Source organism: Protopterus annectens, chromosome 3.part0 (genome assembly GCF_019279795.1).
Source record: "Protopterus annectens isolate FY-2018-M chromosome 3.part0, PAN1.0, whole genome shotgun sequence".
Classification (NCBI taxonomy): Eukaryota; Metazoa; Chordata; order Ceratodontiformes; family Protopteridae; genus Protopterus; species Protopterus annectens.
This window is the reverse complement of record NC_056731.1, coordinates 210,159,874-210,185,724: the sequence shown is the minus strand read 5'-3', so window position 1 is coordinate 210,185,724 and position 25,851 is coordinate 210,159,874.

Here is a 25,851-nt window from a genome sequence, read left to right as displayed (position 1 = left end):
ACCTTTCATTGTGGATGATCTTTGTAGAGATGTTTAAGTTTTGAGAGTACTTGTATATTTATTTGATGACACTGTGTGGGCCACTCCGAATAGCCTTGCTCTTGGTCAAACTATCATTTGTATTAATATTAATTTCACTCAGTATGTTGGGGCCTTAAAGTAGTTGGCGAGGGGCTCTGGTGGGAGTGATAACTACCTTATAGTCTGGGAAAACGGGGACATAGCTAGTAAACCTGTGTCAGACTTTCCCAGGTGTGTGTGTGTGAGTATGTGTGCAAATCAAATCTCAAAGAGCATGTGTGTGTCAGCTACTTGGGCAGGGACATGAAGCACTGGCTGGACAGAGAGAGTGTTGGAGGACTTGGCTTGAAACCCTGGTTAAGGACTCAACTCTATTGTTGTGCCAGTGGGAAGTCATATTGGGTATCTGGAGAAAAAGAGAGGAACCAGAGAGAAACCAGCCCTGGACTGACTGTGTTCCCTGTGTGCTCTTAAGGGAAATTGTGCTTGATTGTGCTTGATGCAGAGAGCTGCATCTGGAGATACTGTGTGTGTATACCTGTTATCCTCCCAGTGAATGTCCCCAATGATGCCAGCGGTGAGGATTGAGGCTTCTTGATTACTGGCTCAGAGGTGGAGAGTTGTCACACTATATACACCACTCAGTTTAACAAGCTTAGCCCTCCTTCCTTTTTATTCATAGACAACACTCCTGTTTTAATTGGATTTAATCTAGAACCCCAAATAACTGAAAAAATCACTTCTAGCAATTGTTTTTCATACATATTTGGAATCATAAACAGACTTGACAAATACGCTATTTTACCCATCAATACTGAATTTATCTAATTCACTTTTTTCTTGTTATTTATTTATTTATTTGACATTTGTATGCTGGGAAAGTCTGACTTGGCCAGAAAGTGCCCATTTTAATCAAGGCCTATGGAGGAAAGCTCCACAATCACAATTTTTCAGAAATCAAGCACAGATATTTTAAATCACAAAGTATGTTACACTACAAAACATCAAATACAGGTATTTTAAATCACAAAGTATCATGCTGCACTATAAACCATAACAGTGAACAAATGTAATTAGAAAAACATAAAACATATGTTTCATAGTAGAGTGAAATAAAAAAAAATAACATGAGCTGGAAAAATATGTGAAACTCAATACTCCTATTCTTTGTTACATAGATTAGTATGTGATAAATGAGACTTGAGAGATAATTCTAATAAGATATTTAAATATATATTAAAGATTACACAATTAGAGATAGTGAATGGAAATTGAGTGATGTCTTAGTTTGAGAGATGGTGTCCATATTATGGTTATAGAAGGAAGAAGGATGGACAGAAGGAGATTATAAGAAGAGTACAGGAAAGGGTGTCTTCAGGTAGATTAAGTGAGTAGGGAGGAAAGAGACAGAGGTAGAGTAAAGGTCTGCAGAGATGAATTGGATAAGGTAAGGTAGTGGGGGAAAAAGGAGTGGAGTAGGAGGTTGGACAGGGTTGTGCAGTGTGATTTAGGTTGAAGAGGGTGAGTGAAGTATAGTGAGTAAGTTCAGCCAGGATTGGCACATCAGTATGCCCAAGATTTTTGTAAAGTATTCTTCTAGGGAGCATTTAAAGGTGGGTAGGTTAGAAATAGCTCTGGTGGGTAGAGGTAAGGAGTTTTGTGTTTCTGCTACTGTTTATGCATATAGTCTTTGTCAAGGGAATTTATTCAGTTTATTTATGGTGAGAAGTTGTTTGTCTTCTGATCTAAGAGATCTTTTAGGGAAATATATGTAATTAAGGAAGTAAGAGCTGGACAGGCTAACAGTTTGTGTACGATTTTATGTATTGTTATAAGTTGAATGTAGGAGAGGTGGAGAGGGAGTTCCAGCCAGCTAAGGGTATCCAAACCTTTACAGTGATGGGTAAAGAAGGACAGATTAGTAGAAAACTTGGCAGGGTTGGGAGGGTGGCTTAATGGCTAAGGTGTTTGCCTTACAAACACAAGGTGCAGGGTTTGAGTCTCACAAGGGATAATTGGCTAGGCTTAAAATGGCTCACAAGGGCAGTTAGCTTAGTACTAAACTATAATTATGTTGTAGAAGCTTCCAAGTTTTTTTATGGAGGATTGTAAATTGGTTAGAACTGGTGCTCCATAGAGTAGGCAGGTCAGAAGGTAGGTTTTGGCTATTGTAATTTTTGTGAGTGTGCTCAGAAAATGTTTTTTTTAATGTATAGCATGCCTTATTTTTGATGGATTTTCTTGATCTTGCTTTGGATGTGGAGGCCAAATTTAAGATTATCATCTATTATGACTCTCAATAGTTTGGTATGGTGGACTATTTCAATTTCACTGCTACTTACCAAGAATATTTTATTTTGTTAGGGGTGTGAGTTTCTAGGGCAAAGATGAGGAGTTTGGTTTTGGGGGAGGATGAGAAGGAGTTGTGCTGTTGCTAGGCAGGTTTCACTGGAGATGACTTGAAGTATTTTTTTTATAAAAAAATAAATTTTGCTAATTTTTTCAATAATGTTTGCCAATGTGTTTTATATACTTCTTTTCCAAAATGTATACCTAGATCAGTAAAATCTTTCATTGTAAATTGAATACCTGCACTTTTTAATGTACTACCATTCCTTTACCTTTGTCTTTATTTAGTATCATACCTATTTCAAACAATCAACTACATGAAGTATAGCTTCTCTCATTCCTATACTGTTTTTAGTTTATTAAAATAATATCATTTGCATATATCATTAATACTGGAATTTCTATATCTTTACACATAATATACTTTACAGTCTTCATTTTACCATGGGCCTTACTAACTACCACATTCATAAATATAGCAAATAAAATACTACTCATAGGTCATCCTTGACTTATACCCTTACACATCTCTATTTCTTTACTTAGCCATCCATATACCAAAAGCCTTATTTTATTATTTCTGCAAGCTGACCTGGAAACCTTCTGAACTTTATTACTAAAATTGTATCCTTTCAACAAATCCCATACTATTTTATGTTCAATTGAATAAAATGCTTTATTAACATCACCTACCATGAGTTTTAAATCATCTCTTCTCATCCACCATTCCTCTTATTATCATTAACAATTCTTGACATACTTTTCATTTTATACCATATAAACTTTCTTCCATTATAATATAGTCCACCTTATTTTTGAGGGTTTTTTTGTATTATTTTCATAAATATCTTATAATCTGTGTTGTTTAACATTATTGGTCTCCAGTTCTTTATGTCTTCCTTTTCTCCTTTCATCCATATAAATTTTAATATGCCACTATGAAATTCCTTATGGTTAAAACCTTCATTTAACCACTCATTTAACACTTGTAACAAATATCCTTTTTATACTTTTCAAATCCAATTCCATCCACACCTGCAGCTGGCTGTTTAACTGTTTAAATACTTTGTCTAATTCATGCAAATTAATTTATTTTTCAGTTTCCTAATTTACCTTTTCTGATTTTTTTATTTCACATGTTTTATTATTACTCTCTCCTTTTAGTTTTAAATGTTTCTTCTTCATAATCTGCACCAATTTCCATTATTTGAGATTGACTTCTTTCTATTTGTCCTTGTTTATCATTCACATCTTCCATTATACTACTCTTTAATTATTTTACTTAAGTAGGGTGATATATCTTCCTTTTTCCTTTGTAGTAAATGCCTTTATTTACATAATGATTCTTTGATTTTCTCATAATTTACTTTATATAATTCTTTCTCTTTAGCATAACATTATTTCTCATTCCTTTCAAAGTTTAGACAAAGAATTGTCTATTGCCAAACTTCTCCCTTGTGCCTACAACCTATTTCTTTCTACATACTCAGTCCCATCATTATTCAAGCACTCAGACATTGTCCCATTACCCAAAGTTGGTGCAGCAAAAGATTGCAAAATCTATAGGCCAATTTCTAACCTGTGTCCACTAACTAAAGCATTTGAAAAACTCTTATACATGCATATATTTGACCATATAAATAGTTGTGACTATCACCAGTACCTTCAGTACTAGGGCTGCACTGTATGCCATCACCAATGCAATTTACTGCAGTATGAACATTGGCTTACATCCTGATTGTCTCTTCGTAGGTTTGACAAATGTATTTGAAACTGTAAATCATACCATTCTACTCAGCAAACTATACAGACTCAATTTCAGACTAAATACTATCCAGTGGTTTAAAAGTTATCTGGAAAACAGAACTTTACAGGTGTACAAAAACAATATCATGCAAAAAACACTCAATAGTGGGGTACCCCCAGGATCACTTCTTGTTCTCTTAATGTTCGTATTATTAATAAATAAGTTACCTTATTACCTATCCTATTTCGATGATCTACTAGTTTTATTGGCAAATAAAACCATTTTTTGGTTTCGTCATACATTACAGGGCAATTTCTTCTTCTAACAGAAGGTTAATATGTAATCACAAAAATTGTGGTATTATCCTGTACTCCGGAAAAAGTGGCCAAATTTCTCCTGATGATAACAAAGAATAACTGAAATAATCCAATACCTAATGTTACACAGCAAAAATATCTAGTGGACCTGTTTGATTCTGTCTTAACTTTCTCAAGGTATACAGGAAATATAGTCAACAAAGTACTTTTACAAATTAAACTTTGCTATATAATTTCACAGCTATTATACCAAACTGCAAGGCAGTCTGTAGATAGACATGTCATTAATCCCAGAAATTGATTATGCCCTACCATTATTAGGGTCTAAAACAAGTGCTTGTGTGCTAATAGCTCAATAATTACTTGGTCTAAATAGTAGGTACCCTAACTCTCACCAGCCAGATCCTGCTTCTTTACCTAGCCCTTCCATGGCTCACCCCTACTGATCTGCATATACCTACTAGACCCATAATGCTAACTCTAATTTGGTCCCTAACCCTAACCATAATACTCCACGTGTGCTCCCTAACCCTAAAGCCCCCTAACAAGTCTCTAAAGATAAAACTCCAGTCCCCATCTGTAAATTTAAAGTCCTCAATCACTCTCTAAACCTAAAACTCCACCCCAAGTCTAATGTCCATGATCAATCCCTATACTTAAAACTGCACTCCTGCTGCACAACACTAAATGCCACTTCTGATCCCTAACCCTACTCTACTCTAACACTCTCTAAACCTAAACTCCCATACTGCTCCTTAAACCTAAAATACTCGATCACTCCCAAACTCTAAATTCCCTTCCTACTCCCTAATTATAAAATCCCCTCCCTAAACTTAAATCTCACTCCTGATCACTGCCTAAAGTCTAAACTACACTACCACCCCATCCCAACTACTCCCCACAGCCACTCCATTAGCCTTGGTCAAATGCAGCTACCACATTCAGACAAGGTGCAACAACTCTGCTCTTTTTATACAGCTGCCAAACATACTATGATGAAGTAGCTTAGTTAGATTTCAACAGTAGACAAATAAGGACTGAAAGCATCAAATTCTGCATTGCAAGAAAAGATAATTAACAGCTTATAGCTTTACTAATTTACATTATGTGGCAAACAAACACTGCTGTAGCCCAACACAGTGCATTTCACACCTATATACCTGCAAAAAACAAGTTAAATTAAAATGTATTATGTATTCTTTGTTAAAATACTAACATTAAAACTCATAAACTTTCTGTTGCCCATTTTATTCACAATTAATAAATATCCCGTCAACAGTCAATAAAACAAGGAAATCAAAGATTATACCTAAAGAAACGGTCTTATACGATGATGCCCCTGGTTACTACAGCTGATTCCTTCCTTTTACACCATAACTACTACTCTGGGATGCTGGAACCAACTACTTATACACACACACACACACACACACACACACACACACACACACACACACACACACACACACACACACACACACACACACATACACACACACACAACACACATGCACACACACACACACACACACACACACACACACACACACACACACACACACACACACACACACACAAAGAAAACTATCAATTACAGCCTGTTGTATGACTGTGTATACCTCTCAGATATCTTTTTGTGGTTAAGGAAATGAATTAATAGATAAATGGACCAGAAATATAACTCTGCTGGCTGCTGTCAGAATTGTACAGTACAATTCACTGCAGTTCCCTTCTGCCCACTTAATTCCACAGGTTAAAAATCAGAGACAATCAGCCAAAATCAGGAATGGACTTCAAATATTTATCTTACATTCGAAGAAATTGAAAGTATTGCAGATTTTGCATTAGAAAGCATTTTCTGAAGGATATGAAGTCTGCAGCTCACATTTTTGTCATTATTTAGTGACTGCACACTATAACTCTGTCAGAAAATCACAAATTGTAGGAGGGAATGAAAACAAAATTGCAGACTGTTGAGAACTGTTCCCTCCACACACGCACGCACACACACACACACACACACACACACACACACACACACACACACACACACACACACACACACACACACACACACACACATATATGACCATTAATTACAGAGACTTGTATGACTGTACAACTCAGTGACTTGCCTGAGATTAAGTGAATGAATAAATAGTTAAATAATGACCCAGAAACAGATCTTAGCTCACTGCTATCAAAACCATGCAGTGCAACCCACTGCAACTTCCCTCTGCCCTCTCAGCTTCTTAGCTTAAGAATCAGAGACAGTAATCCAAAATCAGGAACAAATTTTATAAGTTTCCCTTATATTTTTAGACATTTGATAGAATAACAGACTTTGTATTAGCAAGCATTTTTTAAAGGATATGAATTCTGAAACTTTTATCAGGGACAGACTACAAATATGAGGCAAAACACCTGGGACGGTTGAAAAGTATGTCATCTGCATGTGCACGCACATGCTTGCACACACACACACACACACACACACACACACACACACACACACACACACACACACACACACACACACATATCCAATTACAACCATATGTATGATTGTACACATCAGATATCTGATTGAAATCAAATGAATGACTAAGTTAATTGCACTCCCCTGTATGACTTTGTACATCTCAGATGTTTATTTGTACTTTTGATCAGATTAATGAACACATAATTAAAACAATATCCCCAAAATGTATCTCAGCTTGCTGCTGTGAAAACTATACATTTCAACCCACTGGAACTCTTCTATGCCCTTTAAACCTCTTAGCTCAAGAATCAGAGATAAAGACCCCAAATCAGAAACAAATGTTAAATATTTTCCTTATATTTTTAGAAAGCCACCCAAATACACTTTGCAATTGCAAGCATTTTCAGAAGGATACAAAGTCAGAAACTTTCCTAACCATAATATACAACCATTTAACAAAAAGCCACTGATTTTACAAGGAGCAGCACAAAATACCTCTCAACTTCTCTACTCAACAATTCTAGAAAAATCCAAAAGTAATGAAGGGACAAAGGTCCAAAAAGGGACAAATGATCAATTATTTTATTTATTTATTTATTATTCAGGTAAACCCACTGTACAACATGTCCCTTTTCAGTTGGGACCATGAAGCATTGTTTGATTAAATGACTTGCTCAAATTCAGACAGTAGGTAAACTGAGGTTGAAGAAATCAAACCCTGTATTTTTGACCATAATAAGCAGTTTGCTAACATCTCATACCCATAATCCTCTATGTTAATCAGTAGACACCTATAACTTAAAATACATTTCTAACATATAATTTAAAGTTAACAGAACAGGTGTTGCATAGGCACATGGGAATGCCTTTTTTTTGACCTGGTAAAATATTTTCATGTTTTCTTTTTTTATTCAAAACAAAAAGTATTTAACAGTTATCAACATATATGTACAAATAACAGACTTGTCACATACTTTAGAAAGTTCTTTTGTTCCATTCAGTGACTATGCATTACTCAGTAATACATTCTATTTATCTTCCTTTCTCACCAATGAAGCTAACTTATACATTGCCTTGGTCTTCATCTGATAATTTCAATATGATTATTGTAAACTTCAACTTGCTGTTTATAACCAAAATTTAGCTTATTATACATATTTCATAAAAATCTCATTGCAGCCACTAAGTATGGTTGACTAACATTGCATTTGAAAATGTTCCTTAAAACAAAATAAATGCTTACATTACCCCATATATACATAAACAATCAATCAATCCAACTGACTTTCTATACCTTCTTTTATCTCCTTCCTTGTTTCTAACCTATTCTTAACTGTGCTAGTCATTCAGTCCTTACACATCTAAATTACTGCATCCTGTGCACAGTTCATTTACTCCATTCCTCACATATTTATATTTATTTTGCACCATTCCCAGTGCCCTATGCTCATTTCTTCTGATTTCCTCCATGATGTTTACCACTTTTCCTATAGTCATCTTCTCTCTGGTCTTCCATATTGTAGTAGCTACTTTTCACTCCTAACATTGCTAACACAATTGAAGCTCTAAAGTTTGTTATTATATTCTCTTTAAACAAATTCACCAACAAAAGCTTCTTTGCTAGTTGAATTTCTTCCCCCTTAATGCCTCTTAATAGGTTGTCTAAGTTATTTTTGAATTCAGTCAGAGTGTTATGCAGTCAAAATATATGATCCCATGTCCCTTTTCTCTTTTATCACATCTCTAGCATCTCCCATCTACCTGTGAGAATATTTTTGAAGCTGTACCAGTGTATAAAAATATTTGTGAAGGTACTTCTACCCAAATATTCTAAACATTCTGTCTCTAGATGCTCTTCTAGGGATTAAGCGAATGTCTGTCCTTTATTAATCTGTGAGATCAGTATGAATTGCCCTAGACCAGTCCTAACTGGTCAGTTGCCTGTTCTCTTGTCCTTTGATATGCCCTAGATAGTAACTTTAGCGTATTTGGACAACTTGATCTAGCTTTAGCTAAGTATTGCAGTAATTTGAGCTGTTGATCACACCCATGCTGTGTAATTTTCACATCTCTGTCTGATTCAGGCCCTTGTATAGGAGTATTTCCCTGTGAGTCAAATTAAGTTCTCATCATATGTCCTCCCATTGTGTTAATCCATTATCTCCTTGCATTTGTTCCCAAAATATAGGATTTTATTTCTTAATCTCCATCCATTTTCTACTCCATTTTGTTGTCTTTCTCTTACCTGTCTTATATTCCAACCTGTCAGCACTATCTGTTTTTAAAAGTATGAAAAGACCAATATGAAGGCTGACCGGGTCTGTAGAAAACAACAAAAGGAGAAGGCAAAACCACAGACTCTGGAAATGCTCAGTACCAAATTGCACTTTAATATTCCACAGAAGTTAAAAGTTCCACAAAGCTTTCAGGTCAATGTACCCTTCATCAGTGTGATACTCAAAACCCATCTGTTTTTCCAACACTGTCAATTGTTTGTTAAGTAAAATTTGTACAAGAGTTTGCCAAATATAGCCCTCTGGGGTAGCATGTCCAAATCAATTTTCAATTACGGCCCAAACTTTCATTTAGTTAATCTGACATTTGAGAGGTCCTTTGTCCAGTGTCATAGTTTTCCGCTATGTTATATAAATATTGTCTTGAAGTAGATATAGCAGCTTTGCTTGTGAAGCCTGAAAATATCCCTTTAAATCTGGTAAAGCTAACCCTCCTTGTTTTATTGGAAGTTAGAGTCTTTCCCATTTAACTCTGGGCTGTTTCCCCTCCCAAATAAACTTCTTCATTTCTCTGTTAATGTGTTGCAATATCTCCTCATCAGAGATGAAGAACTGTGCCTGCCCAACATATAGAACCAATGGGACCAAAAACATTTTTGCTCATATCCTACACCTTGGTTTTCCTCTTTATAAGTATTCTCTGCTTTGTAGGCTTTCTGGTGGCATTCAGTCAATATATTTGATATCTCCTGAAACTGTGTCAACTTCTCTCCGGTTGAATCTTATTATCTAAATCAATATGCATCATGCTGCACTGTTTTAGCTTCTTTATTATGTTGTTCTTTGTTTCTTCCCATGTCTCTCTAGCTGCCTTTTGCATATCGCTCATTAAACATACTCCTAAATATTTCATCCTACTGTACCCTCTAAGAAAGGGTATTTTTGCAGCAATGTATGTGTGGGTGCAAAGCTGACTGTGATTGCTTTAAATTTTGTTGTGTTTATTTTAAACCTAGACATGGTATTGTACTTATCCAATATTTTAAACAGCATTTCTAAATCAGTTTTGGGGTTAGTCAAGTATAGTATTATGTCATCAGCAAATACTGCAACCTTGTATCTTGCCTGACCCCATTTATACCCTTTTAGCATAGATTGCTCAATTTCCTAGGGTAAGGGTTTCAATTATAGTACAAACAACAAAAGTGAGAGCGGGGACCCTTGTATATTTCCTCTTGACAGCTCAAATCTTGCACTGCTCCTCCATTCCCTTTGATTCTTGGTTTCACTCCCTGATATAGCCTAAGGATACGGCTTACCCATTTCTATTGGAAATTTAGATGGTCCATTAAATAAAAATGACCAAGAAACTCTGTCAAAGGCTTTCTCTGTATCAAACCCAGACAGTTTTCAATGGTTTTTTTACTTTTGCCCCATCTCATTGTAAAATTAGCAATTTCATGCTATCAAATGTTTGCCAACCCTTTACCAAGTCACACTTGTCATTTTTTATTTATTCCTCAAATTGTTTCTGAAAATCCTTTAGCCAATACTGTTTCAAAAACATTACAATCATGTTTGAGAATTGATATAGGCCAGTAGGACTCTGGTAGTATGCAATTTTCCTGTTTCTGTTTTACTACAATAATAGCTTCATTCCATGAGGGGGGAAGACCTCCTCCCTTTAATATATTATTGGATAACCTTTTCCATATTTTGGTTATTGATTTTTCTTCTTTCTTCCATATCTCAATGGGAATTCCATCAGACTCAGGGAATTTCCCTGTTTTAGGGCTCTAACAACTTTTGCTATCTTTTCTTCCATAATGGGTGCAACAAGCTTTTCCCCTTCCTCAAGAGAAAGCCTTGGAAAGTCTAACTTATTAAGATAGCCCTGTATACCTTGGTTTATGCCTCTCTAAGTATTCTCCACCTTGTAGAGTTTCCCCTAATATTCAACTAATAAATTCAATATCTCCTAAAATTGCATTACCTCCTCTCCTGTTCCAGGATCCCTCATTCTAGTTATGCATGTTTGAACCTTCTGCTGCCTAAGTCTCAGTACTGCCATTATGGACAGCTTTGAGTTATTCTTAAAGTACTCTAATTGAAGAGCTGCCACTCAACTAGCATTTATTTTATCCAAATAGTCATTCAGTTGCTTCTTAGCCTCACCTAACTCATTTTCCCATACATATAAATCTGCTTGTGGTTGCATTTGTTGGAGGTCTTTTATTTTTTTCCCTTGACGTTATATATTTTCCAGTTGAGTCATCCCATATTCTTTTATCTCTATTTGTATCTTTAGTTTTCTCTTATAGTTGTACTGCTCTCACCATGCCCCACTTCTCACTTTTGTTAGCTCATTTAATCTCTCCTGCAAGGTTTCATGTAACTGCTCCCTTTTTTGTCTACATTTAAAACGATAGATGGCACAAGTGCCTTTCCCTATAAGGATGGGGTTACAGATTCACTGATAATTTTACTGGCACATTATATGAAATGATTACTGGATGATAGATTACTTTCTCAACTATATACTGATACTCCTGTTGTATATAAAATCTATCCGGTCTTGCTCCTGCATAATATCTAGAGGAATAAAAGTGTAATCCTTTACAGTGTCAGTAGTTTGTGGGACATCAATAGGTCCATAATTTTTACAGCATTTGTGTAACCTCCTGTTATATTAGTTTTATTAGTTACTACATTCCAATCCCCTCCTAACAGCAAGATACCAGAATGAAATGTGAAAATTCTTCCTAAGCTGGATTTCATATCTTCTGTTGTACTCTTAGGAGGGAGATGTTAACATGAATCTTACTCCTTTCTACCTACCTTTCTGTGCTACAAATCTTCATAATGAATCATTTAGCACTTCTTCTACCAGAAATCATCTCCTGTGCTTAACAAGGACTAGTCCCCTCTTTTCTTCTCATCATTTATTCTAAGAAAATTCCTGGCCTTTTTGGGACCAGGGATAATGTCTAGTCACTGTAGAGCATAGCTCTTATCCTCTTAGCACAAAAAGTCTGGGCAAAGCCAAAATATGTGGTGGGGACAATGCCCCCAAAATAGGGGCAAGTTTTAAATAATCTTCTTATTAAGTTTCTAGAATAAAAGGTCTTGTGTTACCATGCAGTTCATGAAGGATATGATGTCTGAAACTCAAATGCCTATCATTATTTAGTGAATTCAGTCCTCACTGATTTGCCACAAAAATCCAGAAAACCACAAATTTTATGTGCAAAATCTGGCCATTCTGTGAAAATATGTACAGTTGTGAGGTATGTTCTGATTTGCAAGGCAGCTTCTTCCCATTTTCTTGGTGGAGCTCTTATTTGGAGGGGAAACTCAATCCTGATTTTATGCAGTCTGCTGAAAATGAAAGAAGTTATTAAACTTAACCAAATGAAGGTGAAGAAATCTCAGGTGTCTTTTGTGTCTTCAAAAATGTTGAGAAACACCATTATTAATCTAACACTCAACAGTACTATTTAGATAGTTTGCATGTGTGTAAAGTGGTATGGATAAATTATTTTTTTTTATGTGTCTGTGTCCAAGATCACAGTGAAGCACTGTGCTAGCACTATATCATGGCATCTTGGACAGATATAAGACTTGCATGGTAAAGTAGTTAGTTCAGCATCATCACCCTTGACAATGAGAACCACTTCTGCCAGGAGTTGCACTGCTACTGCCATGGCCCTGGCTAGAAGTTGGGGTGCTACCTGAATGTGAGCAATGTTTGCTGAATGAGCTCTCCTCATGTCTATGTCCATGACCATGATTTGTGACCTACCACATCTGGGTGTGGACATCACAGTCATCGATGGAGCAGTGAATGTAGTGCCACTACGAGAGTGGGATCTTGCATGGCCATGTCTATTAACACCAGAACTGGAGCTCTATGGCCACATGGATACCCACCCTCCCCCAACAAAATTTCATCTCAGACACTGCCTGATCCAGCATTTCATTCATTATGTCCAAGGAGTTGCCCACATGGTTCAGGGGGTCACTCATATCAGAATGCATGCCATATAGTAGTCACACTATCTTTTCTGAGGCCCTTGTGGAATATGTCTGTGTCTCCCCTATGGCTATCTCAAGATAGCACCTACTCACACACCAGCATCAGGAGAAGAGTGGACAACAGGCCTTCTCCATGCACCCCTACCAACCCTCCTGTGTTCCATCATAATAGCTATCAGGAGAAGCAAACAGCTCTGCAACTGGAATAACCAAACTAGACGTATCAACTATGTCACCCTCAACCTGTCCTTTATTAGTAGTCTCTGTGTCATGGGTATGCATTGGCATAATTACTGCCTCCAAAATATGGGCAGGGGAAGTGGGAACCGCAACCTCAGTGTCAGACTGACCATCTCCACTGTAGCTCTTCATCACCACCATCATCATCAGAGGCTACCAATACTCCAACATCAGATGGTAGGAGTTCCACAGTGCCACTCTCAGAATTACCTATTATAACAAACAATAAATACAACAAACAGAAAAAGACAGAATAAAATTGATCATATATTTACCTTATAAGAAAGGTATGTTAAACTTTAATAGATACTAAAGCAGCACAAAGTTTACTCACATATACACAGCAACCTACCTTTATATATGATAATAAAAATGTGTGCTTACCATGTGCAGGTGGGTTGGAAACCTGCAATCCAGAAGTGCCTATATATAAAGAATGGAAAGGAAAGAAGTCTGCTAAGTATCACAATGCAAATGAAACAAGAAAAGGGAGCAATCCCCTTCACAAGTGCAGATTAAACATGTTCTCATATAAAAATGTAGTGAATAGTTGAATCCCCCCACCAAAAAACACACCTTCCACTATTTCTCTATAACTGCAGTCTGATTCACAGTTACTCTCTCTCTGTCTCTGCTTCTCTCTCTCTCTCTCTCTCTCTATATATATATATATATATATATATATATATATATATCAGACATCTGAGATATACACATATAAAGATATAACAATGACACTTGCATTTTGCATACCTGAAAGGTCTGCTATCGACATGCTGGGTCTGTCGTCTACATCAACATCAAGGATTCTGTGGGAACTCTCTGTCAAGCTATCTGAATCTTTGTGGGTGGACAAGAACAACCCCCATAGCTACCTGTTCCCAGGTAACTGCAGCTGCCCTATGATGTGTAGAGGTTATCATGTAATTCACCTAGTGTCATATCTTCCATGCCCTCCGATACCATTAATGTCATCGACCACCTGCTGCCATATCCTGTCTCAGGCAGATTGGTCACCTCTACCTTTTCCTAAGAGAAAAGCTCCTTGGTGATGTAAAGCCTGGATAATGACCTCATTTTCTGCATCAGTGTATGATGGCTTGTGAGTTACAGGTTTCTTCTTGGGTGCCATATCTCTGAATGAGATGAAACAGAAAACAGGCACACACATAATTACAAATATAATACACAGACTGGATGGCTGTGAGCTGAATTATGTGTGACTGTATGCATCAAACATGCACACAACAGTTTAACATTAATACTCCATATGTTAGGACAGTACCCCTCCCAGAAAAAATAAAATCTAAATCCAAATATCAAGAATAATCTGTGACAGTTCTGTAATGCAGATGGTACTGGTTTAACTCTGTAATACATTGCAGTATTAGCAATAACAATTAAACATGTAAAAATAGAAATGTAAGACAAAACTATTATAACTGCCATTTCCCTACTGTGGAAGGCAGTGAGGTAGAAACCCACAGATAGAACATATTTATTTTTCTGCTAGCAGTGGTAAAAATGCCAAACCTTCCTACATAGTTAAAATACACTCATTTGCAATAACTGTATAATCATCAAATTAAATACAGATTAAAAATAGGTTGTGTAGTGGTCTATAACATACTTTTTCTAATGCAGACATGGCTTTGCCAAGAGAAAGGGATAAAGAAAAAAACAGTTTTAGAAAAAAATATTTTCAGCAGTTAGTGCAATTCACCTTTTAATGTTAACTAAAAAGATTATGTTAGAAATGGCAGCATACCTTGATAATACAGCAGTGCAGTAAATAGATAATTCTCTTAAAGAAGTTGTGTATTTTAGCAGTATCAAGCTCTCTGGATCCAAACATTCTCCCCAGAACAATATAAGGGCATTAGCTGCACAATTGCCTTCATATAGGCAGAGTCAGCTCTGTAAACACTGTGAGTATGCAAATGAGGTGTTAAATCAATAGCATTCCTGAATATCCCAATCTGCATTAAATGTACGGGAATATAAACATGGTATAAGGACTTACACAATTACATGCATATGCCTGAGCAATGCAAGGATGAGCATTGAAAAATGTTCCCTGCTAATGGCTTTCAGGTGTCTATGATTACTCTAACTGCAGGAGCAATCAGCTTTCACAGTCTCCTCTCTTAAATGTGCACCTAATGAGGTTGTGTCAGGGAGAAAAGACTTACAAAAAAGTCTGAAATTGCATTGAATGATTTACGAGAACGATATTCCTAACATTCAAATGCTGGCTTTAATGATGACAGTTACTGACCCTTAATAAGAAATGTTACTCATATTCAAGGGAGATACTGCGGTGGTGGTGATACTGCGGTGGTGGTGCTGCAGTAGCTTTGTCGCCTCACAGGAAGACGTTGTCCCATTCAATTCTCAGCTAAAACGTCTTCTGTGTGGAGACATGCGTGAATGGGCCTACCTTCGTTGAAGGTTGTACGTCAGGGCTGGCAACTCGGTATGTAAAAATCTGCTGCCAATCATTAGCGGACCGGAGTTTTGCTGTGGCGACCCCTAACCGGGAAAAGCCAAAAGATGCAACAACTTTAAGCATTAATAGAGATAACATATGCAATGAAACTGAGAGAGAATTTGTATTAGAAAAATATAGATAAGAAAATGCGACACCATACAGAAAGAAAAGAAAAGAATATACCTGCAGTGTTTGCAGTTTTTGTTTAATATTGTGCAAGTACATGGACATCATAATTGTTTACAGTATCCCAACCATCCAGACATTTACTGTTAAATGAGAAAGGACAATTCATAACTTGTTTCTGTTGCACTTTCAAAGTGAGTTGATTCAATGTCCTATTATCATTGGATCTAAACACTGTTTCTACTTGCTAATATATGTCATTATCTGTGGCAGCTATGGGAAACAATCTTAAATGGTTGCTCTCACTAGCCTTGCTTGATTGCTCAGATCCATGCAGATTAGCATTACAAGATAACAAAATTGCTTAGACATGTAAAATGTACATTTAAAGTATCTTATCAAAAGATGTTTTCCTTGTATCATTTGCATGCTGTTTGGGAACAAATTAAATGGCAGCCACAGGGCTCTAAATATTCTAGGAATTGTAGCCACCAAGGACAACTTTTTAAATCAAAGGTAAACAGTATGATATGCAAGATGGATACAACTGCAGTTCTAAAAGAGTGGTATATGTTGCTATGGGTCAAATATGTCCACCTTATTACATTGGTAAGACCACCAGATCTTTAAAGGAAAGAATATATGAACATATTTATGCCATCAAAAAGGTGTTCTTACCAATGCATTGGCTAAGTACATACATGAATATAATAACCATCATTTTAAATTTTGTGTAATACAGCAAATTATGGAAAATGAAAAAGGTGGACCTTGGGCTCTACATTTAAAAAGATCTGAGTTAATATGGCAATTGTGTTTATATGCATATGCATGGCTAGGATTGAATGAGTATTGTATAATAAATAGTATTCTCAAGTTAAAGGCTCTGAGTAGATAGATAGATTTATGTATATGTGTAGGAATAGGATAGTATTTTAGATTTTATTTTTCACCATTGCTGGTTTAAAAGCTATTTGGATATAATCACAAAATTTAATGCTGATATTTTTAAGTTTTATGATTTTTTCATATGGTTTTTCATATGATTTTCTCATATGGTTTTGTAATTTTTATATGGCTTTGTGTATGTATTTATTGTCATATTATAGTAGGTTTAAAATATTAGGTATATTAATCATAAGTACTACTGCTTTTAAGTAGTGGCAGGCACTTTCAATAAATTAGTTTGGTGGCTTATGTGAACAATAAATTAATTTTTTTATAATTTTTTATGGTTGTAGATAATGTTTTAGCTGTATAATTAGTAAATGACGTTATTTCCTGTCATGCTTTAGAGGGGTGGTAATTCTGAAGTATACATAAAATGGTTTCAATGTAATTTTAAAAGGTCTGATGAAGTTTACTATTCTATGTAAACGAAAAGCGCTTCACATTCAGTAAATTAAGGCTTTTCATTTGCTTTGTGGCTACCATTTTGTTATTTATAATTGCATGCTGTTTGGCATCGCATTCTGTTGACTGGCAGCGGTCAACGGAAATGAATGGAATTTTACTGGCAAAGGCAAAAACTTACAAATTTTCTATGGATTGCTTTGAATAACACAATGAAGACTGGCATTATTGTGCTTTCCATAGCAGTCTGGACAAGTACTAAGTGAAGAAATTCAGGTTGTCACCGTCTTATCTCTGTGGCATAATGCATAAAGGTATTGAGTATAGAGGAACAGTACAGGTGATGTGGGGATTGAAACCTGTTCCTGCATCATTTTACTGATGGAGTTTATAATAAATTTTGATACTCATTTTGCTGTATGAATGTGTTAATATAAAAAACTCAAGTAAGGCCAGTATTGTGACTAAAACTGACAGATAAGTCATTTGAAATTATGTCAATATTAATTGTTTGTGCTGTGTGAACAATGAAAGCATGTCTGCTGTCCCATGAGCACTTCTCCATTACCATGACATTAGCTAAAGTCCTGATATAAAACAAAAATAACAGTAAACGAGCGACAGAGGCAATCACGTAAAGCACAAATAGCCAGTCTTACAAAAAACAACAATCCTTTATTGGTGTGCACAGGTAAGCACTTTCACATACTGCTTCATCAGATCAAACAACACCTGATCCACATACCCAAGTCTTAAATAGTCATCGTAGTCATGTGACTTGACTCACACAAAACACTATCAGTTATACAAGTGTGCAGACCTAAAGGACAACTATATATCATGCAAAAATAAAAGCATATATAGATGTATACTCACAGTAGAAAACATGAAAGTGTTATCTCATTAAAAAATATATACATATATGCTTAATCAAAGCACAGATAACTAATGACTAAAAGATCACACTTCCCAGATTAAAAATACAAATTAAAAAACATGTAATATAAAGAACAACTACATAAAAAGCCTCTGATGGTGTTCACAGTAATAGGAAAAACAACCATAAACAATTAGGGACACTATTATCATCCTACAACTAACTTTCTTGACTTAAGAACTGGTTTAAGGGAGGCCCTTTCATTAAGACCCCTACCCCTATCTGCCATCAGCCTCATAATCCAGCCCATCTCCTTCTTCTCTGTACCATTCCTTATATTCCCCTCCCTGATGATGGGTTTAACAAGGTCGATGACCAAGAAACAGAAGACATGTTCTTGACCCATGACCATAACATGTTTTGCCAAAGCATTATTAACATGGCCTATCCTAATGGCATACAAATGTTCCCTAATTCTATTGCGGAAGACCCTGTTGGTCTTACCAACATAGAACTAGGAACACATTTGACAAACAGCCAGGTAGACAATATTTTGGGAACCACAGTCCGCAGCTATCTTAAATACATATTCTTGTCCTAAATCCTGATGGACAAACCGGTCACTAATGTTAATAAAGCCAAAGAAGTTACAGTGTCCACAGGGTAAAGTTCCAGGGCACTCATTCATTTTGTACTCATTTGCCAGACGGCAAAGAATTCTTTTCAGGTTAGGTTTATTCCTGAATCTAAACATTGGCCTATCTCCAAATATGCTTCTAATGTCATGTGAGAATCCTCCAATGTTTACTAAGGATGTCAAAGATAACTCCATTGTCAGTAGTATAAAGCATGGGGATTCTAACACCTAAGGGTGCACTTCTTAAATCACTAGTAGGTACCACATGGTTAGAAAAGTAAGGTGCAGCCCCTCCCTTCCCTAATCAAGTCCATGTCTGAAAGACCCTTCTCTTTCTCTCCTTGATTGTAACCCTGCTAAGTCAATCTAGCCTTAAAGGCAAACAGCTCGTGTTGGTATCCTGGAATCTGTTGAATTAAGACGAGAAATCCTCATCCCTTGCCCCCTAATAATATTTCTGAAAATGTAGGGTGGATGCATACTACATCTGAGCAGCAACGTATTTCTGTGACACGGTTTTCTATACACTCCATTGTTAACATGGCAATCCATCACCTTCTCTACATAAACATCTAAAAACTCTATTCTGGTAGGGGAAGAATTTATAGTGAACCTAAGGTAATCCATCATGTGGTTCATTTCATATACAAATGATTCTAATACATCTGGCTTGCTGTTCCAAACCAGGAAAATGTCGTCAACAAAACAAAGATAGAATAGAACATGCTTCCTATAACTATCATTCATGAATAATACTTCTTCTTCCCACCATGCTAAGACCATATTGGCATAGCTGTTGACACACAAAGTGCCCATAGCCACGCCTTCATGCTGCAGATAGAAGTTCTGTTTGAATACAAACACATTGTTCTCAAGTATCACTTCCAAAAAAAGGCATACCAAGTCCACCTGCTTAACATCATAACCACTGTGTTTGATCAAATACTGCTTAACTGAATCTATACCTAAATCATTTGGAATGACCGTGAACAATGACTGCACGTCAAGTGTCATGAAAAGTGTATCTGGCTTCAACTCAGAGGTATTAGTATAGCTATATAAATCCAACAAGAACTGTTTGGTATCCTTAAGGACTATAGTATTCTCATCCAATACTGGTTGGAGTAACTTCTCAACATACAAGGAGTAGGGCTCAGTGCACCACCCCCTCCCAGAGACTATAGGTCTCATGGGGGGGGTTAACTCCATCCTTGTGTATTTTGGGTAGGCCCTGTATTGCTAAAATCATTGGGTATTCTACCTCCAAGAAACTACCCAAATCAGGAGAAATAGTAAAACTCTTAACCAGGTCATCCAGGGGCATTATAGCTACTCTCAATATAAGCCTGAGGCTTGGATTAATTCCACACATGGGGGAGAAATATCTTCACCACTATAGTGATCTTAAGAAGCACAAGCAGGACTTATTAAGCCAATGGGAGACTGAATTTATGTCTGCAAACACCCCTCACTTGTGTAAGTAAAGTGACCAATAACCTGTCTATGATATAGCATTACTGATCTAGCCAGCCAACTCAGGTACTCATTATACTTTCATATGTTTTTCTTTTCTTTTTGTACTGTACAACTGCAGAAGAGATAGCTGCAAACAGTGAGGCACTCTAGGAGAGATTTACTGAACTCAGAGAGGCATGGGGGTAAGTATGACTAAGACCCAAATTCAAGCCAGAACATCATTTTCATTCCTTCAAGCACTAATATCTTCAGCAGGCATACCTTAACCTTTATCTTAAGGATCCATGCCTTACCCCATAACTCTTGCTGCTTGTCTTATGGAATGGAAACACCAGTATTAACTATGGGTGGGTTCAGTACCCAGAAGCTTGTTTTTACTGGATAAGTATTAATAAAATATTAACAGCAATAATATGTCAGTACGAATTAAAGTATGGTAATTGCAATTATTAATTAGAATTCAAGTTTTCTATCTGTCATAGGGAAATAAAGTCTGCTCTTTGTTGTATCATTGCAATGAAATTTGTTTAATTTATGACAGAAAATTACATTTTCATCATATATGGATATGGGAAAGGTGCACAGTAGTAAATTAACATTATTGTTTATGTATGGCCAAACAGTTTGTTGAAAAAGTACAGTACTGTGACATGCCATGTATCTAAATATCTGTTTTGTCTTCCCCCACCCTGTCTCTGTATTTTTCATTATTTGGATAGGTTATAGCTTATTAATAATCTTCTGTTTGCATAACTTGTTGATGAAAAATTAATGATCACTGCATCACGGCCCACCATGCCTCCAGAGATGGCAGCTCAGACACTCAGCAGTTCAGGGTCACAGCATGTCAGTTTTGTTTCCACAGCCCCTGCCTTATCTTCTCAAACTGTGTTAGATAATCCAGTCATGGCTGCAGGTACAGTGGTGCCCTCCAGGAGTAGTAGTAGAAGAGGTGGCAATTTTGTCACCCAGCTGGAGTTCACAGGGCTGGTGGAAGATATAATGAAGAGGGGTTTCAGTGCATGCACTGGTAGGGTTGAAAGCATCCTGCATCACATTGTAAAGGTGATGCCATGTCTGGCACTGTCACAGGGAGCTGCTGCAGGAGACAGTGATGTCAGTTCTGAGGGAGAGGACTAGATTCTCACTGTTCTGACCCTGGACGTGGGTGCACCTCTGATGTCCCCTAGCTATCCCTGTCTGTCTTGTGTGTCCTGTATATCTGTGCATGCTTCCTAATCTACCCTACCTACCTAAGCACCTTTCTCAACATTCTACTCTCTCTGGAATAATAAAAAATGGGCACCTGTCAAACCAAAAAAAAATTGCACCCCATACATAGCTCTCTACTTTGCTTATGTGTCATCTTGACATAATTGATTTGGTCCAATTAGCCATGCAATATTATTCTGTTGTTGTCACCCATGACTGGTGTGGTGGCTCTGCAAAGTCATGAAACTGTGTGTATAATTGTACACATACATTGTGAAGAAGTTGATAGCTATGGTGCTCTACCATGACTCTCCTGCAGGTTCCTGTATTCTTTCCCCTGTGCTGTACCCTCTGCTTGCCACCCCCATTTTCACAACTATTCTATCCTCCCCTGTTTCACATGTTTAACATTGTCAAAAATAGATTTACATGCAGCACATATGGCCAGAAATGACCCACAGGAAAGCCTTCACTTTATGTCCTTGGCATTTGCATAGAGTTTGGTATAATGCAGCAATGCTGAGTGACAGTGAACTCTATTTAACTTCTTATTGCAAAAGATGAAGATTTAAATGTAATCTGTAGTGGTCTGTTTACGTTTGCCAAATGTGCTTAAACTTGCTGTGGTATGAGAATACAGAGTAAAGTACACTAAAGGCAATATTTTGAAACAGTTAATGTAACAGTTCTTAGGCTGATGGATGTAAAAAAGTATGAGTTCTTAAGTGGCATGCTGAGATAATTATCTTGTTTGTAATCTGATGCTTTTGCATAGTGTAATGGGTTCAACTACAGCTGTAGGTCAATTTATTAATCCATGACATTTCATACTCCTGTCATATATTTGCCAACATTTCCTTATTACAGCAACCAAAATCTACCCTTGCAAAAACATTTTTACTTCCCTCCCTTCTTTATGGTGCCCCTATCCTATCTAACTTACAAACTTCTACACTAAGCAAGATGGAACAGAAAAATAAACCAGACACTTGACTTTAAGAAAGCTCTAAAAGGCTACCTTAGTACTACCTGGACCTGTCATTGTAAATATCCCACATGAACACTCTAATCATCTTTCCATAATCGTTCTCTTACTCTCTTCCTACTGTGCTTTTAACTCTCTTACTTGTCATCATATTTGATTATCCTTATCCCAACACTCCCAGTATTCCCTTCCAAGTCACTTCTTACTTACCTCCCTCATTAACTCTCTACTCTTTTGCCCTCACAACTTGCCTAACTTTCCTATTTTCTCTACCTCACCTCCCATTAAAATTTACAATTTATGTTTAGTCCCCAATTCTATGATCTCCTCCCTCTCCTAACTCTCTACCAACTGGATTTCTTCCTTGCACACTATTAAACATTTACTGCTCAAATCTGTTCATTGAACCTCTGGTTTATTCAAAAATCACTGTAAATAGATGTGTGTAATTCTTATTATAACTGTATAATCTTCATATATTATTAATGTCTTCTACTTTTGTTTCTTTTGAGCCATTCTGTTCTGTGATAAAATTGTGATTATTTCTGCTTAGAGTATTTATGTATTGCTACTATTGTTCCTACTAGCTATACTTTTGTACATCTCTTGCTATTCTGAGCTATGATAAAATTGTGTGTGTGTTTATTCTCTGCGTAGAGTATTTATGTATGCTACTATTATTCCTACTAATTACTGCAATGAAATAACTTGTTGTAGTGTGGAGCTTTTCTCCCCGGACCTCTGCTGAAAAAGGGCTTTTGCTCAGTCAGACTATCCCATTTAACAAATGTCAAATCAATAATAAAATAAGTAAACATGTTTGTAGGTGATACACCCCTTTCCTATGGGTGCCTTTGTAATTTCTTTGAAAAAACATGCCCCTTTCTAATGTATCTGACTTTACAGCTGTAAGGTCAGTTTTTTCTTGTGTATATATGGTGAGGTGGAGAAAACAGTAGTGGTGTTGGCTTGCATACATAAATTCCATGTATATTTATTCATAAAACAAATAAGGCTTTCTGTCGGATAGACAATATGGTTTTCATGAACCTAGTAAACTTATCTGAAAAGGTTACAGAGGCTGTGGAGAGTTGTCATAGACAATATGGTTTTCATGAACTTAAACTTTGAAAAAGTTACAGAGGCTGGGGATAGTGGTAGCTCTGTAAATGTTGTTTATCATAACTTGGCCAAGGCTTTTGGCAATATACCTCATGCTGGTATAATTGAAAAGTTAGAAAACTTAATGTATGCATCTATGTTTTCCTGTGGATTGTAAATTGGCTATCTAACAGGTCCCAGGCAATGAAAGTTACTGATGTGCTCTCTCTCTCTCTCTCTCTCTCTCTCTCTCGCCCTCCCTCTCTCTGAATGTAAAATTGTAACTGAATATGTACCCACTGTACCCATAGACAACTTTTCTATTTTTTTTAAATAAAACCCAAACTCAAGTTGCAACGGACTTCAACCCTATTCTAGCAAATGGATCATTTGATCCTGAAACAAATCTCTACTACATGTCACAAAATCCAACAACAGTGCCTGGGATTCTCTCTACTCCAACTATGTCTCTAGAATTTGGAACACTATGCCTCAACATATCTTAAGTGCTGCAAACCCCATACAAAACTCTCAACCTTTTAGAGCAAGAAATCTGGACAAATCCATGAATAAAAGTGGGACGACAAAGGTCCAAAAATAGGGAAAATTTTTAAATATTACTTTTAAAAATTTAAGAAAATTGATAGAATAATAGATATCGCATTAGCATGATTTTTTTTCTGAAGGGTATGAAGCCTGAAACTCAAATGTCTGTCGTTATTTTCTAACTTCAGTCCTAAATGATTTGCCAATAATTTGCCAGAAACCACAATTTTATGAAAAACGGACCAAAAATATGAGGCAAAAATCTGGACATTCTGCAAAAATCTGTACAGTTGAGAGGTATGAGTCCCCATACAGTTCAAAAAAACTACTTAAGTCTCACCTAATCAACACCTGGCTTTGTTCATGCTCTTCTCCTGGCTAAATCCCATTCTTCCTCTACATTAGCCTTTCTCACTAATATATTTATACCCTCCCTGAACATCAGATGGAACTTTGCAGTACTCTTCACTACCCTAATCTCTCGTTTCTCCTCTATTTAACTTGCACCCTTCTTCTTTCTACCTTCCCTAAATTAACATACCTCTCCTCTGCTCTATCTTCTTCTTCACCTTATCCTACTGTTCTACTACCTGTGATTCACCTATCAATATTCCCTGCTGCATAATCATCTACTCCTTAGAACCATACATTCTCCTAACTGTGTCTCTTCTAGTGCTTCCTCCCCCACACTTTACTCTTCATGCTCATTTCCCTTCACCTATTTTCCCTCCTATGTTTTTTTTTACTCTCCTGTTTCTATCCTGTTCTACAGGTTCTAAAATGTATTATTAATTTATTTATGTTATTTATTTGACATTTGCTTGGGTCTCCTTCAAAGGATGGAAATTACAGAACATCGAACCACTGATCATCGAGGACTAGAGGATTGAAATTCTGCAATATCTAACCCCCCCAAAAAACCTAAAATGTGAAAACTTCTTATTTCATGTTTTGGCAGGGGGGCAAGCCCACCTGCACACCTGACATGGGGGGCTGAACCTCCCACACCCCCTGCTACTTAAATATGCCAATTCTGAGATCGCACTACAATCAACAGAATGGTAAAGTTGTTTTTCCCCACTGTACAATCATCTCTATTCACAGGGTTTGATATTGCAGAACTTTAGTCTTCTGGTCCTTGATGAGCAGAGGTTCGATGTTCTGCAATTTCAATCCTTTGAAGAGACCCATTTGTTTACTGGACTGGTCTGACTGGGTCTACAGAACCCATTTTCAGCAGAGGCCCAGGGAGAAAAGCTCCACATACAGTACAATACAAATACAGTATAATCCAATACAATAAACCCCCCAAAAAACCTAAAATGTGAAAACTTCTTATTTCATGTTTTTGCAGGGGGGCAAGCCCACCTGCACACCTGACATGGGGGGCTGAACCTCCCACACCCCCTGCTAATTAAATATGCCAATTCTGAGATTGCACTACAATCAACAGAATGGTAAAGTTCTTGTTCCCCACTGTACAATCATCTCTATTCACAGGGTTTGATATTGCAGAACTTTAGTCTTCTGGTCCTTGATGAGCAGAGGTTCGATGTTCTGCAATTTCAATCCTTTGAAGAGACCCATTTGTTTACTGGACTGGTCTGACTGGGTCTACAGAA